This window comes from Acinonyx jubatus, chromosome E2 (genome assembly GCF_027475565.1).
Source record: "Acinonyx jubatus isolate Ajub_Pintada_27869175 chromosome E2, VMU_Ajub_asm_v1.0, whole genome shotgun sequence".
Classification (NCBI taxonomy): domain Eukaryota; kingdom Metazoa; phylum Chordata; class Mammalia; order Carnivora; family Felidae; genus Acinonyx; species Acinonyx jubatus.
Genome location: NC_069396.1, coordinates 14,051,237 through 14,068,663, shown reverse-complemented (window position 1 = coordinate 14,068,663; position 17,427 = coordinate 14,051,237). Strand labels below are relative to the sequence as shown.

General features: G+C 41.2%; 1 long non-coding RNA gene across 1 annotated transcript in view; it reads left to right on the top strand.

Annotated features, from left to right (window-relative positions):
* Positions 1-6,091, top strand: part of LOC128313211 (uncharacterized) — a 39,377-nt gene extending 33,286 nt beyond the window's left edge. The window contains exon 3 of the long non-coding RNA XR_008293576.1: positions 5,799-6,091. This is a non-coding gene — a long non-coding RNA (uncharacterized LOC128313211). The remainder of the gene's footprint in view (positions 1-5,798) is intronic.
* Positions 6,092-17,427: the final 11,336 nt, after the last annotated feature.

The following is a 17,427-nucleotide window of genomic DNA, read 5'->3' as shown; positions in this document are numbered from 1 at the left end:
CACTCCACTGGATTTAGGGACATAACATTTTTGCGGCCTCTGTGTCATGTTCAACATCTTCATTGCTTCTTACAGGAGATTATAATTAGATAATTACGTAGATGTCATAACTAAAAGTATGGGAGAACATAGATGTATTGGCATTTAGTTGGGGTACAGGAAAAATATTACCCCCTCAAGACAAAAAGAAACAAGTTATTAAAAATTATAGCTTCTTGATAGCTGTGTGTCCTTGGGCAAATCACACAACTACTCTGAACTATTTTGCATGATTTTTGTGAGTGTAAACAATAGATGAGAAAACTCAAGTAAATGTAAACCATGGCCAAAATGCCACTGAAATGCATTCAGACATCTGGCTAAGTCCTTCCACCCCTCTGAGCCCTAGAATATCAGTGTCAAATATGTATCTACTTTATTGAATTCTTGTGAATGTTAGGGTAGGATTAATGCCTGCAACATTAATTAATGTTATGACAATGATGAGTTAAAAAGTGGTAGTTAATCCCAATACCTCTTTCTTCTTGCTCAGTTTCTGGCTCATTTTCTAGACTTTGAAACAACAGGCAGGGAGTTATAGGAGTTCTAGGATAATCTAGGAAGTATCTTTGCTGATTTCCATTGAGTGAGCTACCCAAGGCCTCGTCATTGACACAGATGACCAACCTGTAGTAGTAGGATTTTAATTGTGTGACTCTCCCTCTCTCCCAATTTCTCCCTGGAAAGGAGAAGAGAAATTTTTCTTTCTCAAAGTGATTCCATGCTGAGATGTAAATTGAAGAGCCAGAACTGAGCGGTTGGTGGTTTTGCTTTTTATTCTTTTTTTTTTTTTTTAATGTTTATTTATTTTTGAGAGAGAGGGAGAGACACATGTGAGCGGGGGAGGGGCAGAGAGAAAGGGAGACAGAATCTGAAGCAGGCTCCAGGCTCGGTCAGCACAGAGCCAGAGGCGGGGCTCACACCCATGAACCATGAGATCAAGACCTGAGGGGGAAGTCAGATGCTTAACATATTGAGTGACCTGGTCGCCCCTATTCTTATTATAAAAGTAGTACTGTTCATTATTAAAAATTTCAAAAATACGAAATCTCTAAGGAAAGCAATATAGATCCCTTTACATTTTGCTGCCCAGAGAAAACCACTGTTGATCTTTTCTCCCCCATGCATGCAGAAATCTCTGTAATTGAGATCACATTGGAAAGTATAGATTTGTGCTTGTTTTCCCTTTTCTTTATTGAAAAACATTTTATATTATGAAATTATAATAAGGGCATGAAGGTACAGTTTAAGAAGTAATATAAATAGGAACTACCACTTCAAAACAAAACAAAACCAGGACCTTGTCAGAGCTGTTTCAGTGTCCCCTGCCTCCCATAGTCTCGCCCCACCCTAGTTACTCAGTTACTTACACTGCCATGGTAAGTGGTTCCTTGCTTTTCCTTGTACTTTATCATCTTAAACAAGACAATTATAATTTCTCTGTTTTGACCTTTATGTAAATAGAATCAGTTTTGAACTTTGCTGTTTTCATTTCATATTATCCTTGTAAAATTCGTCACGTTGTTTCATAGAGTTACAGTTTAAAAATTTGTTTTTATTATCCTTGTAACATTCTGTGTGTGAATATACCATTATTTGTCCATGGTCTTGTTAATGGACATCTGAAATGTTTGTAGTTTGGAGCTATGACTGTATATTCTTTTTTTTTTCTTCATAAAGATCAATGTATTTGATAAACTTCTTGCAAGGTTGACAAAGAAGAGATAAAACACAAATTACTAATGGCAAAAATTTAACAGGGAACTTGATTATAGACCCTGAAGACATTAAAAGGGTAAAGAGAATACTGTGAAAAACTCTTCACACATATATTTGACAACTTACATAAAATGGACTATTCCCTAAAAAGCATAAGGTACTACAGTTCATCCAGCATAAGTTAGATAATTTGAATCATCCTGTAACTGTTACGGATATAGAATTTCTTCTTCTTCTTCTTCTTCTTTTTTTTTTTTTTTTTTTTTGGTGTTACAAAATGTTAATTAATTAATTAATTTTTAAAATTTTATTTAAATTTTTTTTAAAATTTACATCCAAATTAGTTAGCATGTAGTGCAACAGTGATTTCAGGAGTAGATTCCCTAGTGCCCCTTACCCATTTAGCCCATCCCGGCTTCCCACAACCCCTCCAGTAACCCTCAGTTTGTTCTCCATATTTATGAGTCTCCTGTTTTGTCCCCCTCCCTGTTTTTATATTATTTTTGTTTCCCTTCCCTTAATGTTCCTCTGTTTTGTCTCTTAAAGTCCTCATATGAGTGAAGTCATATGATTTTTGTCTTTCTCTGACTGACTAATTTCACTTAGCATAATACCCTCCAGTTCCACCCACATAGTTGCAAATGGCAGGATTTCATTCTTCTTGATTGTCGAGTAATACTCCATTGTATATATACACCACATCTTCTTTATCCATTCATCCATCGATGGACATTTGGGCTGTTTCCATACTTTGGCTATTGTGGATAGTGCTGCTATAAACATGGGGGTGCATGTGTCCCTTCAAAACAGCACACCTGTATCCCTTGGATAAGTGCCTAGTAGTGCAATTGCTGGGTCGTAGGGTAGTTCTATTTTTAGTTTTTTGAGGAACCTCCATACTGTTTTCCAGAGTGGCTGCACCAGCTTGCATTCCCATATAACTGAATATTCTCAACATGCCTCCTGGCATGCATTTACACAAGTGTCTCTAGGGGATGCTGGGACAGAGGGGTGTTTGGCTCAGATTTTTCCACCTCATACAATGTAATAATCATTTATGCATGTAAACAAATATTAATGGGAGACATTACTTTGAAATGATTTGTCAAAGCCAATGTTCCAATGTTCTGTCAGGCATTTAGATTGTTCCCAGTTTCCCTATTACATATAACACTGTGATGGATACGGTGATCTTAACAATTAATGAAACACCTGGCATAATTCTCAGTACAAGTAGCTGCCCCACCTCTTTCCCTACATGTAATACCACAGATCTTAGCCTCTTTAGTTTGTGACTCATAAATCAGGAAGAATTTTTGGAAAGGCTCGGCTGGGAGCAGCCATTAAGAAATAGGTATTCACAGGGTGTCTGCTTGGCTCAGTTAGTTAAGCGTCTTACTCCATCCAGATCAAGTCATGATCTCACAGTTTGTGAGTTTGAGCCCCGTGTCGGCCTTTCTGCTGTCAGTACAGAGCCCACTTTGGATCCTCTGTGCCCTTCTGCCTCTGCCCCTCCCGCACTTGTTTTCTCCCTCTCCCTCTCTCTCTCTCTCTCTCTCAAAAAAAAAAAAAAAAAAAAAAAAAAGAAAAGAAAAGAAAAGAAAAGAAAAATAGGTGTTCACAGTAATAAAAAACCCAGGGTATCCAAAACCCAAAACAGAGGGCATTCCCAGTAAGGAATTAGGAAACATGAAGACTATGAAAGAGACTAAAAGCTCCTGCTTGTTCAGGGCTGGCTACAAGCTAAACCCTGCACTTCATGCTTATTTGGATCATAGTATTGTTGTCTTTGCTGTGGCCTTGGGAGATAAGTTCCGTTTTTCCAGATGACAGAATAGAGGCATGGAGAAGCTAAACAGTGTATCCACAATTGCATGGTTTGTAGGGGAAAAGTCTATATCTCAACTCTGGTCTGATATCAAAGTCCAGTCTTACTCATCAGGCAATGCTGCCTCTCTGAATGATCATGGACAGGACTATTGAGTCTATTCTCTTTTGCTGTGCTCCTAAGAGTAGTTGACAGTTCATTCAGGGCAGAACTCTTTCTACAGTTATAGGAATAGAAATTTAATCTTCATAAAGAGGAAATAACTGCCCAAATTTCCTATATCACCATGTAATCCTCAGTCCTTGAAGACCTTGTGGGGGATTCTACTAGCCTCATGTAAAAGGAAAAAAGAGAGAAACCAAGTCTTTGTCAATGATGAACCCTGATAATTTTAATCCAGCCTTTTCTGCTGTTCTTTTCATGCTTTTCTGAAGCCTTCCCAAATATAATGAGGGCATTCAATAATTCATATCACCCACCATCTTTTTCTTGATAGCAATTTGTGCTGGTAGAATGCCAACCAGCTAAAGAAAAGTCTCATTTGGTTACTAGCATCTGGTGGTAGTCAGCATGTTCAGATATGCATCTTCTAAGCATATCTGTGGTATTCCACAGCACCAAAAGAAATTTGAATGTGGGTATCTGATATCCAAGCCTTCTTACAGAACTTTTATAGAGAAAAACACCATTTCTGTAAGTCAGCACCATCCATAGAACTTTCTGTGACAAAGAAATGTTATGTGTGTGCACTAACACAGCAGCCACTACCACATGAGACCACGGAACACTTGAAATGTGGCAAATGGACCATATTAGAAAATTCAGTTAAGGTTGTATGGATTGACTCTCTTTCTTTTTGAGTGTCAGAAAATCTGATGAAAGATAAATACCATCTGTCTAGAAAAATGTACATTTGATCATCATATAAACACAAAATTATATCAACTTGCAATATCCAATTACCTTAAGAATCCTGACAAAAGGTTGTGTGTACTTTAGGTGTTTCTCAAAGCATGATTTCAAGAGAGTTGTCTCCCAGGGCCCTCTGTTCAGCAGAGCTTTGTGTCCATCCATCCCTCCATCCCTTGGACTTTTGCCATCTTTATAGTCTGGGGACCCACTCAAATGGTAAAGAGTCAGCCACTGAGCCAGAGTCTGATTTTCTCAGAAGTCAGGAAGAATCTTTCCACTGGTTATACTATTCATCCCTATCTTTACCCAGACAATCACTCCCTGTGTACTAGGATTGGAGTTTCTTCACTGCTGTACTTGGCTACATGTCTTTCCTGTTCACTGTCATGTTAAAAGAATAGCAGGCTTTCCTTGAGTGCATTTTCACATGAGGGCTCCAGAATTCTGTGCTTTTTCTCAGTATGCCTCAGTCTGCAATATGAATGTCAAGACCTGAAACTTGAGTGACATTATACTCCCTGCATTGGTCATCAGCCCTATGTTACTTACCAAAGCCTAGCATCAGGACTGGTGAGGGTATTGGCTGGATTTAGAGAATAGATTCTGGAGGACTAGAACTTTCTGCTGGCTAAACATCTGCAGGCTACAGAGGTTGGACCTCAGCATCCTAGGGAACCAACACCTTCTGAAAAAGTGTGCCAGGAAGGGAATTTTGATTGCTATAAATCCTTTTATCAAATGGACAATGCCTTCAGTAGAACCTGCTTCCGTGAGCTGGGCCCTGGGGGTGGACACCTGGCTGGGGATTCCCTTGGCCCTTATCTCTGTGTTTGAAAGTATTCGTTTCAATAGTAGGAGAACAAGTTGGGTTAGGGTAGGTCAGGATGAGGGAAAAGGTAAACATGGCGTTAAGTTTCTTGTTGATGCTTACTTTCTTGAGGCCCCTTAATAGGACAGAGAGGGTGAGAAAATGGGGAATAAAGAGGAGTTCCTCATAAAGCTCAATTTTATATGCTGTTGGTGGTTCAAGAGTTTGTCATTATTGGACAGTGCATGCCTTATCTGGAATTGGGCCAGAATATGATCTGAGAATTCTACCTCCAGGCTTTCAAAAGATCTTCACAGATTGACATAGGTGATCCATGATGACCTAGTCAAGGAGTTTCTGGGGATGAAATCTGGGGAGAATAAAGAGGTGTTTTCTGGTGGGTTCCAACCCCATGTGTCACACTGATCACCAGGTCTGTCTGTTCTACCCCTATATAACTCACATTTGCTTCCCTTTTCTTTTTGTCCACAGACACTGTATTTGCTCAGGCTCTCAATTTTTCTGGCCTGAATTTCCACCAAAAGCCCTTCAACTCTTCCCTCAACCTCCAATCCTACCCGCTCCAGTCTACCTCCTCCACCCTACAGCTAGAGTGAGCTTTCATTTTATGGATCTAATCCCAGTCACTTCTCTGATGAAAAACTGCAATTGAGCTCATTATAGACAAGGTGAAAATTTTTTGGCATGCCATTAAGCACCTTTTAAGAGTGGGTGTCTCTCTACTCTCCATCATAATCTTCTTTATGCAATAAATTCCAAAAATATTTGTTGGTTGCTTATTACACACCAGGATTTTCTGTAGGCCCTAAAAGTAGCAGTGAACAAAAGAGAAAAATCCCTGCCTTTGTGGAGCTTGCATTCTACTGGATGGGGACAAGCATGTAAATAAAATGTGTAGTTTATCAGATTGCAATAAGTGATATGAAGAAAAATAAGAAAAGAAGAGAGAGATTGTGACACGGGTGGGGGTTATTCCAATTTTAAATTGTGGGATCAGAGAAAGTAACATTTTGGCGAGGACTTGAAGGAGTTGAGGGGGAAAATCAAACAAAATATTTCAGGAAAGACCATTCCAAGCAAAGAAAACAGGCAAGTGCAATGGTACTAAGCTAGGAATCACAAGGAAAACAGTGAGTAATCAGAGTGAGTAATAGGGGAGTAAACAAGGAAGTTGAGTGTTTGTCTTTATTAGTGGGAGTTTGACTCCCACTTGGGATGAAATGGGAAGCTACTGGAGGGTATGAATTTGGGAATGACTTATATTCTAAAAGGATCATTTGGGATACAGTGAGGGGAATAAACAGTTAAGGGCAGAAGATGGGAGATCAGCTAGGAAGCTAGGCAAGAGACCAGTGGCCTGGATCAGGGTAGTAGCAGTGAAGGTAGTGGATTCCACAGTATCTATTAAAACATATATTTTAAAGGTAGTCAAATAATTCACTGATGGATCAGATTTGGGGATAAGAGTAAGAGAGGGAGTCTGGGCCAACTCGAGGATATGGTTGCCATTTTCAAAAATGGGAAGAATTAGGTTTAGGGGTGGAAATCAGGAGTTTTTATTTGAGATGTGTCAATTTCAAGATGTCTGTTGGGCACCTAAGTGGGAATGTTGGAGTAGGCAGGTGAATATACAGCCTGGAGTTCAAAGGCAAGGTCCAGTCTGGAGACACACATTTGAGAGTCATCAAGATAGAGATGGTATGTAGAGCCAAGAGACTGGAGGAGAACATCTGGAAGAGTGGGAGATAGAGAAGAGAACAAAGGAAACCAGGAGAAGCAGTCACTAGCAAGTTAGGAGGAAAACAAGGGGATGTGGTGTCCTGGAAGCAAGGAGGAAAAAGTATTTCAAGGAGAAAGGAGTAATCAGTTGTGATAAAACCTTCAGAAAGATTAAGAAAGATAGAGACTGGTTATTTACAACTGGATATAGCAAGATGTTATTAATGACGTTGACAGGAAGACATTCTATAGAGTCATAAGCTTGAAAATCTGTTGGGAGGAAAGGAATTGGAAGTAGGGAAGATAACCAGCTATCATTGTATGATGGAGATGAGAAATGGGACAGTAGTTGGAAGTGAGGTCAAAAGACAGTTTGTTGGTTTTTTTAATTTTAAGATGGGAGTAATTACAGCTTGTTTATTTACTGGTGGAAATGGTCCAGGACAGAGAGGAGAATGGTTAGAGTGATGGAATAAGGTGGACACAAGTGGAGAGTTGTCCCAAGTTAGAAGCACATAGAGTTCATCCTTATTAATAGGAGGGATGTAGACTATATGAGCCCAGATGCAGGTAGGTAGGGAAATGATGTTCTGGGAGTTTGTGATGATTTTCTTCTTACCGTTTTTATTTTCTCAGTGAACTAGTTAACAAGGTTGACATCTGAGTCTGAAGATAGGGAAAAAGTTGTGGAAATTTTGAAGAGAGAGAAGGTGTGGAATGACCCTTTATGAGGATGGGTATGCTGGGGTAATGTAAGTAGGATTGATGGCCTTTGTGAGGTGCGTGGTCATGAACTTAAAGTGGGAGCAGTAGCATAGGTGTGTGAATGTCCCAGCCATGTTCAGCTGTTGCACTTGTGTAGACATAAGTGGAGAGTTAGATTTAATTAAGGCTTGTGTGCTGTCAGAAGAGTGTAACGAAATGAGAGAGGGGAAAGGGAACCAAGGGTGAATTCAAAAGAGTGATTGTAATAAAGGGCCATGGAATCTAAGCAGGATAAGAGGTGAAACAAGGGCTTGAGGGGAATAACTAAGTTAAGGAGGACGACAGGCTTTTTTGACCAGAGGAGGTCAAGGATTTGGGAAGTTAGTATTTTATTTATTTATTTTTAAAGTGTATTTATTTATTTTGAGAAAGAGAGCATGAATGGAGGTGGGGAAGAGAGAGAGCATCCCAAGTAGGCTCTACACTGTCAGCACAGAGACTGATGTGGGGCTTGAACTCACGAACCATGAGATCATGACCTGAGCTGAAGTCAAGAGCCAGATGCTTAACTGACTGAGCCACCCAGGTATCCCAGAAGTTAGTATTTTAGAAGGATCGTCTTTAAGGATGTTGAGATTGTGTAGGAGCTGAGTCAAAAAGTGAGAGTGGCCATATGGCTGCAATGAGGGTAGCATAGCCTGGTTAATGTCAGAATCAAAGCTGGGCAGTTGCTCGGAAGGGGGGAAGCAGAACAGTCTGGAAGCAGCAATGAGGAATATTAAAGAATAATGAAGGACACCAATTATTCCACTGTGGGAGGTGGGAGAAAAAGAGCCACAGCTTGAGAAGCAGAGGAAGCAGTGTCCCTTTAGAGCAAAAAAGTGGAGAAAAAATTCAGAGACCTTGAAAAAAGAGGGATTTTGCCACTTCTGACAATGAATTGCTGAGGGTTTCAGGAGGTGGGGTATCTGGGAAATGGGGTCAGATGTACAAGGCCATTGGGGATGAAATGCAAGGGATAAGGAACAACCTAGGATCCTGGGCTCCTTGCGTGACTGGCCTAAACCCTGATAAAGGGAATCATGATAACAGGTAACAGTGGTCTCAAGGAGGACAGTGGTGGTCAAACTGAATACTGAAGAAGGACCTGCCATGAGAGTCCAAGGTGCATCTGTTGATGTTTGGCAGTGATGATGTGGAGGCCAGGATAAGGGTTCTGTCTTTTCCAGAGCACTTGAAACTCCAGAAATTTAGAAACTTCATCCTGGAGAGAAATAGTGTCACCACTTTTGCAATTGATGCAAAGCATCTGGAGTCAGCTTGACTGAAGGAACTGGAGTTTTCATTGAAGGAAGAAAGGGACATAATTGTGCTTGCAGCACTAAGCAGCAGGGTAGTTCCCCAGGGTATTTTGCAGGAGTTCTTGGGTGCTGACCCATTGACAAGGCCATTTCAGTGGCTCAGTGATGCTGTTAGGTGCGATCTTTCTGTAGACCTTCAATCTGATGATTATTATGTCATGCTAAAAAGAAGACTGCTATACATCTAGGACTCACATCTAAATTCCAAATAGGAAATGAGGAAAAGAGATAAAGGGTATATACATCCTATGGAGCAAACATGTAGAAGTACTTAATAATCTCTGAAGTTCTTAGCTCGTGTGGGTTGCTCTGCTAAACATACCGTCCCTTCTGTATAATCTAGCTAACTTCCATTCTCTTTCAAGATTCAACTCAAGGGGCACCTGGGTGGCTCAGTTGGTTAAGCGTCCAACTTCGGCTTGGGTCATGATCTTACAGTTTCTGAGTTCAGGCTGAGCCCCGCGTTGGGTTCTGTGCTGACAGCATGGAGCCTGGAGCCCACTTTGAGTTCTGTGTCTCCCTTTCTCTCTGCCCCTACCCCACTCACACTCTGTCTCTCTCTCTCTTTCTCAAAACTAAACATTAAAAAAATTAAAAAAAAAAAAGATTCAACTCAAGTCACTATCCCTTCTGAGGGAAACCATTCCTATCTCTTTAGGCTGTTAGATGTCCCTAGTCCATGTGTTCAGAGCCTGTAATAGATTGCAGTACTGACCCCAGTTCTCCTGTCTGTATCCATGCCCTGTGTCATATAACTCTGATTCTAGTCTCACCCATGCAACTTGCTTTGACTAATGGGAGGTTTTTAAGCAGAAATTAAAAAATCACTTGTGTAGTTGGGCTTGCACTTCTTGTGTCTAAGCCATTAGAACATGCCTGTTGGATAATGAGAGACACATGAGCAAAGATGAATCATTCTGATGAGAGCATCCTAGATCAGCCAACAGCAGCCATGCACTCCAGGGTGCCCAACCAAGATCAGCAGAACTGCTTAGGCAACCACCCCAGATGTATGAGAAATAAACAGTTATTGTCCTATATTGCTCAAGTTTTATGGTTGGTTGTTACTCAGCATTATGGTGCCATTGGATCATTGATACAGAATCTCTTGAGCATAGCTCTGTCACAAGCCTTAGCTCTATCTCCCCAGCTAATGTTGGGGATCTCCTTTAGAACATGATCACCTCTTATCTGTGTATACCTAGCACCTAGCATAGTGCCTGGCACACTGAGAGTGCTGTGAAACTTGCAAAAGGAATGAATGAATGAACCTTTGTTCAAGCTTTATAAAGGGACTTTCTGCTTTGTGCACAACAAGTGCAAAATTCCCCATAACTAAACAATGTGATGAAATGAATTCAACCACAAGGTTGAACTTGTTGAATTCAACAAGGTGCATGAAACTACAATAAAAAATAAGCTCGGGGCTCCTGGGTGGCTCAGTTAGTTGAGTGTCCGATTTTGATTTTGGCTCAGGTCATGATCCCAGGGTTGTAGGATCAAGCCCCACACTGGGTTCCAAGTGGAGCCTGCTTAAGATTATCTCTCTCTCAGGACACCTGGGTAGCTCAGTCGGTTAAGTGTCTGACTTCAGCTCGGGTCATGATCTCACGGCTCGTGAGTTTGACCCCGCGTTGGGCTCTGTGCTGACAGTTCAGAGCCTGGAGCCTGCTTCAGATTCTGTGTCTCCATCTCTCTCTTTGCCCCTCCCCCCACTTGCACTCTGTCTCTCTCTCTCTCAAAAATAAGCATTAAAAAAAAGAGTATCTCTCTCTCTCTCCCTCTGCCACTCTCCCCCACTTGCACTCTCTCTCTCTAAAAAATAAGCATAAAAAAAAACAGTATCTCTCTCCCTCTGCCACTCTCTCCCACTTGCACTCTCTCTCTCTAAAAAAATATTTTTTAGTAATTAAAAAAAACTCTCATCACAGATTCAAGTGCTTTTCTACCTCAAGTACAGTGGTCATTTCTTAAACATTGGCACTCAATTTAATAGTTTATTATATTGTGTAGTCAGTTTAAAGATAATCTAAATCCCAAAAAATACACTTTATTTTTTTTCAATATATGAAATTTATTGTTAAATTGGTTTCCATACAACACCCAGTGCTCATCCCAAAAGGTGCCCTCCTCAATACCCATCACCCACCCTCCCCTCCCTCCCACCCCCCATCAACCCTCAGTTTGTTCTCAGTTCACAAAATACACTTTAAAGGGTAGAGTGTAAGTGGATATGACTCAGTGTACATATTCTTACTATGATCTTCAGTACACAATACCAAACCATTGTAATTACTGACATTTCCTAAATAATGTTGAGAAACTTGCACTGCCTTAAAAAAACAAACAAACATTATTTTGGAGCATCTACGTGGCTCAGTTGGTTAAGTGTCTGACTTCAGGTCATGATCTCACAGTTCGTGGGTTTGAGCCCCATGTCAGGCTCTGCGTTGACAGCACAGATTCTCTCTCTCTTCCTCTCTCCCGCTCTCCCTCTCTGCTCCTCCCCTCCCCTCCCCTTCTCTCTCTCTCTCTCTCTCTCTCAAAATAAATGAATAAACTTAAAAAAACATTATTTGTATTAACATAAAAAAAGATAACTTCTTCTAGGGGTCTGTAAAGGATAATACATCTAGTGGCCTAGTCAGGTATGAGAAGTGGGAAGGTGAGAATATAGTTCTTTTATTTTTTCCAGTATAATTAACATACAGTATTATATTAGTTTCAGGTATACAATATAGTGATTCAACAACTCTATACATTACTTAGTTCTCATCACGGTAAGTGTGCTCTCAATTCTCCACCTATTTCACCCATGCCCTCACTTACCTCTCCTCTGGTAACTGTTAGTTTGTTCTCTGTAGTTAATAGTCTGTTTTCCTGTTTGTCTCTTATTTGTTCACTTGTTTGTTTCTTAAATTCCACATATTAGTGAAATCATATAGTATTTGTCTTTCTCTGACTTATTTCACTTAACATTATGCCCTCTAGATCCATCCATGTTATTGCAAATGACAAGATTTCCTTCCTTTTTATGGCTGAGTAATATTCCTGTGTGTGTGTGTGTGTGTGTGTGTGTGTGTGTGTGTGTGTGTGACCTCTTCTTAATCCATTCATCTATCTATGGACACTTGGGTTGCTTCCATAATTTGGCTATTATAAGCAATGCTGCAATAAACATAGGGGTGCATGTATCTTTTCAAATTAGTGTTTTCATATTCTTTGGGTAGATACCCTGTAGTAGAATTAGTGGGTCATATGGTAATCCTGTTTTTAATTTTTTGAGGAACCTCCATACTCTTTTCTGCAGTGGATGCACCGGTTTGCATTCCCACCAACAGTGTTTGAGGGCTCCTTTTCTCCATATCCTTGCCAACACTTATTTCTTCTTTTTAAAAAATGTTTATTTATTTATTTGGGGGGGGGGAGACCACAAGCAGGGGAGGGACAGAGAGAGAGAAGGAGACATGGAATCCAAAGCAGGCTCTAGGCTCTGAGCTGTCAGCACAGAGCCCAACGCAGGGCCTGAACCCATGAACTGTGGGATCATGACCTGAGCCAAAGTCAGATGCTCAAGTGACTGAGCCACCCAGGTGCCCCGCCAACACTTATTTCTTATGTTTTTTATTTTAGCTAGAGAATATCATTATTATAAAACATATTATTATATGTTTTATATGTGTATGTTTTATATATAAACACATATATGTTTTATTTATATATATTTATATTTCATATGAAACATATTATTATATGTGTCAGCAGTCACATGGTATGGCATGTATTGGGGACACAGAAAGTAATTTTACCAAAGAAGTGCATTTCTGCAGAGAAATTGTAAGTAAGATTGGCAGTAACTAACGTTAAATGTCAATTACATATAAATTTTTTATAAAAGGCTGGAAGTGGCAGGGCAGGATGGATCCCAATTGTGAAAATCCTTGAATATAAGGTTAGGGACATTTCAACATCACCTTTTACTGAGCAGAGGATAAACAGCTTTTGAGCAAAGAAGTGACATCATGAAGGGTTGGGTCAATGTTAGCTGCTGGATTCTAGCAATACTATGTGGGATGGTTTTTGCAGGAATGTATTTCATAGTTATATTAAATAATTTAATACCAAAATACTGTTATGCAGATGATGTTCCCATTTGTTGTAAAATCACATGTCTCATTGAAGTCTAGGTTCATACTGGATGTAAATGACCAAGGAATTATTTTGAAATTTTGGAAGGTTTGCTTTTCTCTTCCTGATAGTCATTTGGCCTGTTGTCTATTAGGAGTCCATGAATGACTTTTTTCCCCCTCAGGTTATTGGGTTGTCTCATTTTCTTCTATTGTGCTTTTGATATAGTCCCCTGGCTCTGCTTGTCTGGTTCTATAAAAAAACTATTTATGGGGGGCACCTGGACACCTGGGTGGCTCAGTTGGTTAAGTGTCTGACTCTTGATCTGGGCTCATGTCATAACGTCACAGTTTGTGGGATTAAGCCACATACTGGGCTCTGCACTGACAGCATGGAGCCTGCCTGGGATTCTTTCCCTCTCTCTCTGCCCCTCCCCCACTCAATCTCTCTCTCTTGCTCTCTCTCAAATTTAAAACAAAGTTTTAATAAAACTTAAAAAAAATCTAGTTACAGACGGGTGTGAAAGTCAGAAGTCAGAATGAATGGGACTCCATGTAACCAAAACCAGAATCAATATTGGTATAAACTTTTCTAAGTGCCTTTTCCAAGAATGCATTTCACTTGAGTTTTGGTAGCATTTACCTTTTGGGTGTGAGGGTATCATTGTGTTCTTGAAAAATGATTCATAATCCACTAATTGAATTTGCTACATAGGTGTCACTATTTCTTTTAATTCAAGTGGAACTTAGAGTCAGGAAGGTAAATATCTTACCTCAAATCCTTTGTCATGTTAATGATAGAAGCCTTTTCGTGTTCCATTCCTCTATACCTGTTTTCTTTGGCATGTTCTCCTCTCCACCTTCCTCCCAATTCCACTTTACAAACTCCGATTCAGCTTTCAAAACTGCTTAGACATGCCTTGTCTGTGCAACCTTGTCTTGTTCCCAAGGACAGTTCTGTCTCCTCCCATCCACGCTCCTTCCCTCATAGAAGTGAGCATTCTCTGGGATGTACAAACTTCTGTAATTATGCATATTCCTTTACATGTCTGTCTCCCCTGTTGGATTTTAAGAGCCTTGAGGTTCCTCTCTTCTATGTCCCCAGCACCAAGCTGGGGTACACACTAGGTGCTTGGTTAATGTCAAATCCAAAGTGAAAGAATTGAAAAGCAAAAAGGAAAATTCTAAACTCTTCCAACAATCTAAGCAAAAGAATAAGGGACCAAAAGAAAAAAAAGATTAAGGGACAGCACCTAAAGCCATCTTCACTTAGATTCATGTTTTTCTTCTTTAGAATGTTTGGGAAAGGACATTTCCCAGCCCTCCTGTAGCCATCAAGGAAGTGTTAATGCTGCCCCTTTGTGGTGTTCCCTTCAGGGCTTCCCCCGGGGACTCCCTGCAGTTGTGTGCTGGTCAGTTCCCATGACACTTTGACCCCTCTCAGGAGCCCTGCAGAGTGTGATTACTTTTTCTGCCTGGCTGCATCTCTATTGTGGATGCTAACTCCACTTTGTCTTGGTTTTCTCATGTTTCCTCTGTACAGTAACTTTTTTCACTCTCTTGAGGAGATCTGCCCTCCCCACCACATCTTCTTCCACCCACTGCCTCCCTGAAGAGCAGACAAGAGGGGGTATCCTCTGGGCCCTTTTCTTAAAGGGCCTTTTGCTTAATGTATATTCCTTCCAGTTTTTCAAAACTGTAATCAGATAGGCATGAATTGTAATCATTAGGCAATGAGGACTAAATGAACATGAGCACAATTTATTTAGGGGGAGAGGAGGAAGTCTACACTAGCAGGTTGGCTCTTCCGGCTTCTTCTAGCTTCCTACTGATAAAATCACTGGTACCCCTGGCTTGAATCTGGCATGTTGGTCTTAGGGACACCAAGTCACGAAGCTCCAAACACATCCCAGTTCTCAGGATGCCAAAAGAACCAGGAAAGGAGCAGGCTAGGTTCAAGGGACCAGTTAGGGGAGGTTGAGGGTGGACTGTGAGGGACAGGTGTGTTGTTATCCCCTTGAATTCCTCAAATGTGTAACAAACCAGGGCCCAGGTGGCTCCATGACTCTAGCTTTAGGGTCATTTTTTTCCAAATATTTTCCCAGGTGATATAGACAGAAAGTCTGCAGAGGAAAATCTATCTAGTAGCCTAGTCAGAATCGAGCCCCACTTTGCACTCTGCACTGACAGTGCAGAGCCTGTTTGGGATTCTCTCTCTCTCCCTCTCTCTCTGCCCCTCCCCTGCTGACATTCTCTCTAAACAAACAAACAAACAAACATTTAAAAAAAAAACACAGCAGAGCACAGAGTCTGAAGTTGTGAAAGTTTGCGCCATCGCCAGCGTTGTGCCCGGTGGGCTTGGCAGTGCCCTGGTGGAGGAGGGCAGAAACCCTGAGTGGGCAGCATGGTCTGAGGATCCCCTGGGTTGCACAAGAAGAGGCATTCCCCCGCTTGGAGTGCATTCGGGAGAGACAGCATGACCTCTCTGGGGGCGAAGGATCGAGCTGGTACCTTTGAGCTGCCCTGTATGGTAGCATAGGAATGGGGGCGCTGGCTGAGGGCAGTGAGCCTTGGTGCTGGCTTTCTGCTGTGCTTTGCCTTAAACTCGCATGTGTGCAGCCGATTTCTGGGATGAACTGGTGGATGGCCCCAGCGCAGCAAGACCCTCCCTCAGGGGATTGGTGTGGGACTGCACTGTGGGGATCTCTAAAATCTGGAGTTTTAGAACCCAGCCATCACCTGAGATAAAGCCTAGGAGTGCTGTGCTGCCTGGCAGGCAGACAGCTCAGAGGTAGACAGGATGAAGGAAGGATCTGATGAAGTCCAGGGACACAGAAGTGATTGTTTGCTCTTCTGTGAGGGCTTCCTGAAGGGTGGCCAGTGTGAGCTCTCAGCTCTGGGGATGAGCAAGTGGAGCCACACACCATTTTCACCTCACCCAGCAGCACTGACTGACTTCAGAGAGCAAAACAGTGCCACCTAGTGGAGGCTGGAGCTGCTTACACCAAGCCCCGCCTCCCTGCACACTGCAGGCTCATCTCCACTAGGGCAAGTCCACCTGAGAATGTGCACAACAGGCCTCACCCCAGAAAACCAGCACAAACCGCTCCAGGGCCCCAAGTCTACTGATCATAGAGTGTTGCAAAGCTTCATTTCTAGGAGAAATAGGATCTAGCTTCCTTTTTAAAAATTTTTTCTTTTTAATATTTATTTTTTTGAGAGAGAGAGACAGAGCGTGAGCAGGGGAGGGGCAGAGAGAGAGAGAGAGACAAAGAATCTGATGCAGTCTCCAGGCTCTGAACTGTCAGCACAGAGCCTGATGTGGGGCTCAAGCTCATGAACTATGAGATCATGACCTGAGCTGAAATTGGATGGATCTAGCTTCCTTTTTATTTTTATTTTATCATTAAAATTGTTTTAATGTTTATTTTTGAGAGGGAAAGAGCAAGTGGGGGAGGGGCAGAGAAAGAGAGAGAGAGAGAGGGAGACAGAGGATCTGAAGTAGGCTCTGTGCTGTCAGCAGGGAGCCTGATATGGGGCTTGAACTCATGAACCATGAGATCATGACCTGAGCTGAAGTCAGATACTTAACCAACAGAGCCACCCAAGTGCCCCTATATATATGTATGTATGTATAGATATATATATACATATATATACATACATACACACACATGTACATACACACATGTACATATACACATACATATGTACATGCATGTACACATGTGTGTACATGTACACACATGTATATACATATATGTGTGCATATATGCACATATATACATATGTATATACATATATGTACATATATACATATATATACTTTTAATTTTAATTTTTCTATTTCTTATTTTGTAATTTATTTTTATTTTTTGGATCTATACTCTTTTAACAAGCAGACCAAAACACATCTAGGATCTAGCTTTCCTTCTTTTTTTTAAAATAGAGTTTTACGGGGCGCCTGGGTGACGCAGTCGGTTAAGCGTCCGACTTCAACCAGGTCACAATCTCGCGGTTCGTGAGTTCGAGCCCCGCGTCAGGCTCTGGGCTGATGGCTCAGAGCCTGGAGCCTGTTTCCGATTCTGTGTCTCCCTCTCTCTCTGCCCCTCCCCCGTTCATGCTCTGTCTCTCCCTGTCCCAAAAATAAATAAAAAACGTTGAAAAAAAAATTTTTTTAAAAATAGA